At 30.2% G+C, this 3,337-nt stretch overlaps 1 long non-coding RNA gene across 1 annotated transcript; it reads left to right on the top strand.

Annotated features, from left to right (window-relative positions):
- Positions 1-1,285: 1,285 nt before the first annotated feature.
- Positions 1,286-2,609, top strand: LOC139510598 (uncharacterized). The gene is made up of 3 exons (XR_011661926.1): positions 1,286-1,453; positions 1,943-2,048; positions 2,451-2,609. It is a non-coding gene; the product is annotated as an uncharacterized lncRNA (long non-coding RNA).
- Positions 2,610-3,337: the final 728 nt, after the last annotated feature.

The raw sequence follows: 3,337 nt of genomic DNA, 5'->3' as shown, positions 1-3,337 counted from the left end.
GAAAAACTTTTTTTTTATCATAGATACCAGGATAAAAATTGTGTACACCTGATACACATGTCGTCTACAAAAGGCTTACTCGTGACACTGAAATCAAATTGTAAACATTTGCCGAACACAAATAACGTAATCTAATCTATGGGGTAGAAAATCTTGAGTAATTCGAAAAAATTAAAAGTTTTGTAAACATTTAATTTTTTAATTTTGATAATATCAATGATGATTTACGTCAACATAAAAGCGTTGACTACACTGCTGGTGGTGCTTTCGGAGAGGAAACCTCCTTCAGCAGTGGCATCTACTCAGTGGTTGAATATCAACTCATCATATATACCAGGATTAAAACTAAGAACGCCAGACTCAGATAAAAAGTAAAAAATAAAGTACGAAGTTGAAGAACATTGATTACAATTCCGAAAGTATTTTCCAAACACAGCTATAGTAATCTATTTCTGGGATAGAAAATCTTTTATTTTCCGAAAAAATCATAATCTTTATGGTTAGGGGTGGGGATTTCAACCGTACACACGATATTTGAACGTGTTAAAAATACGAAGGTTTGCAGAACCTTATATTTCGACTGATTTATCCTGCCATGTAGAACATTTTCTAATTATCTAATTCTCCTTGTTTTTTAATGTGTTTTTTTTTTTAGTAATTTGTTACAAAATGTTCAAGGTAAATGGTAAAATCCTCATGAAACCATTGACTTGAGAAATTGTATGTAACTTTCATACAAGAGAGAGGTTAAGCTATAAAACCACGTTTAATCCAACATTTTCTACATAGGAAAATGCTTTTACCTATTCAAGAATATGACAGTTGTTACCCATTCGATTGAGCGTTTGAGATTTTGATTTTGCCATTTGCTTAATGACTTTCCGTTTAGAATTTCCTCGAAGTTTGGTATTTTTGTTATTTTACTTTACATATTAGGTCAGATGGCCCAATAATCCTTACTATACCTCCATGTTGTATCATTTACTTTTTACAAGAAATAAACATTTATATCATGAAACTAAAATTTTCAAAGATGCTACTAAAGTAAGCCCAACCCGTCTTTAGGCAACTGAAATGACCTATTAACAGATTTTCACTGAAACTTACACTGTTGTGCATGAAATTACTTCATTTCAATAAGTCGTCATTTAGATGAATCTCAGATGCTTTGCTCGACCATCTGTGTAGGCAATAATGTAATAAATTGCATAAATGTGTTTGACATTTAATGATAATAATATAATAACATTGTTATAAAATGTTAAAAATAATTGAGCACTAAAGTTTGAAAAGAGTGTTAAAAGGATAAGACAACAAAAAGCCTGGCTTGAATTGATAGGATTCAAGATGTTTTCCAACGTTATTTTGAACGCGGTGTTTTTAATACTGAGTCTTGTTACCATAGCAGACGGTTATTGTTTTAGGATGTCATATGCTGGTCCAGGTATAAAAGGTAAGCTAAGTATCCATTTATATTTGACAATTGTTATATTGTTCTTTTGTGTGATTTTTTTCACATTTTGTTTTTAAATTGCATCGGTGTATTATGTTTTTTTTTCTCATTTTTGTTTACAAAAAAATATATACATGGTACTTAACCAAATTTGGCTAAACGTTTTTGATTATGTAAGATGATAGTAGGTTCTTCGATTCGTTGAAACTTAAATTCAAGCGCATGTTTGTTGAATCTATGTTAAAAGTTTAACCTCAATCATCACTGAAAAGGTATTTGTTGTCTGGTGCATTAAAATACAAAGCAATGCCCTTTTCATAAGATATAGAAATAATCATAACAGCTTTATAAATATGCTAGCTACTCATTTTTTGTGGTTTTAACGTCTTGTACTAGGATATTGAAGTACATTAGTTACAAAATTATAAACTACTCTTCAAATCATCAGAAGTAAAAACAATTGTAATATACTATTTTTTATACATTCAGACTGTATTACACAAAATGAAGTCCATGTAGAAAATGGTACATTTTATACATCATATGAGAATTGTATCAGTTGTTATTGTAACAGCGGCTTCCTGAGTTGTTGTCTGTACGTATATATCTTTAATTCAATTTGCGGGGAAAATTGTTCTTTTTTTTATTAAAAAGTTAAAAAATGAACACCTATCTACTTTTGGGTTGTTCTTTACAACAATTTGTGTGACCCAAAAGAGTTTATTTTTAATGGATTTCCTTAATAGTCAATGTAAATTCATATCATTTGATGTTTTATGAGCATTCGGATGAACATTCAGCAAAAAATAGTTTCAGAGTCCCCAGGCACAATTGACACAAACGAGATTTTTTTTTTAATTTGTTTTACAGAGAAAATACATGTTTATGAACATTTTTGTTAATCGGTATATATAACGGCAAGAAACGTTGAGATGGTCGGTTGCAGAATATATACATATGAAAATAATGCATTATCTCTGGGTTTTGTTCTTTCCAGATTGGGAATAACTTTGGGGGATCTGCATCCAGACTGCAAAGCTGTAGAAGATGTACCATGTTGGGAAAAGGCAGTAATGAAAAACAACGAAAACGAGCCATGTCCATATCCTTATTGAGGAAAGGGTGGTTAAAGGGTATAAATATAAAATCGAAAACTAACGTTTTGTTTTTGTTCCAGTAAAATAAAATCAAACAACAACAAACTATAACGTTGCAATTGTTGATTGTACAAACAAAACCGGGTTAAATTAACTGCTTAAAATACTTAATCACGGGTTCCGTATACTGAAGCTTGCAGAATAAGTAAGTACACAAACATACGCAATAACGATACAAATATCATAATTACAAAAGAGCATCGAGGACCCAAAATTCCTTAAATGATTTGCTAAACACCTCTTATATAATCTAAGCCTGGGGTAGAAATATCCTTATAGCATTTCGAAAATTTCAAAGTATTATAAACAGGCAATTCATAGAAAATGATAATGAGATATATAGTATGTAGGAATGTGACAAAAATTTAACAACAAATAAAACCAAAATATACAGCAAGAAGTCAACATACGGATGACAAAGTATTATTCAAAACCACATGTCAAATTCTATATTTCCTGTAGACTTTAAAAGTTGCAAAAAAATTAACGAGAACTTCATAATTTATTAGAATAAGATATCAGACAAAACACCGCATTTTTGTGTGGTTTAATGAACATCAATACTTCTTTGAAAAGCACAAAGTCAGGTTAACGACTGTTTGGTATTTTTGCATTCGTTTGATGTATTTCAGCTTGTGATTTTGCTATTTGATAAGGAAATTATTATGTTGAATTTTAATTTTACTTTTTAAAAATATTTTTTTTTGCCACACCTAGGCGTTTAACA

This window comes from Mytilus edulis, chromosome 2 (genome assembly GCF_963676685.1).
Source record: "Mytilus edulis chromosome 2, xbMytEdul2.2, whole genome shotgun sequence".
In the NCBI taxonomy this organism is placed as follows: Eukaryota; Metazoa; Mollusca; class Bivalvia; order Mytilida; family Mytilidae; genus Mytilus; species Mytilus edulis.
Note: the sequence above shows the minus strand (reverse complement) of the source record. Positions and strands in the feature narration are given on the sequence as shown.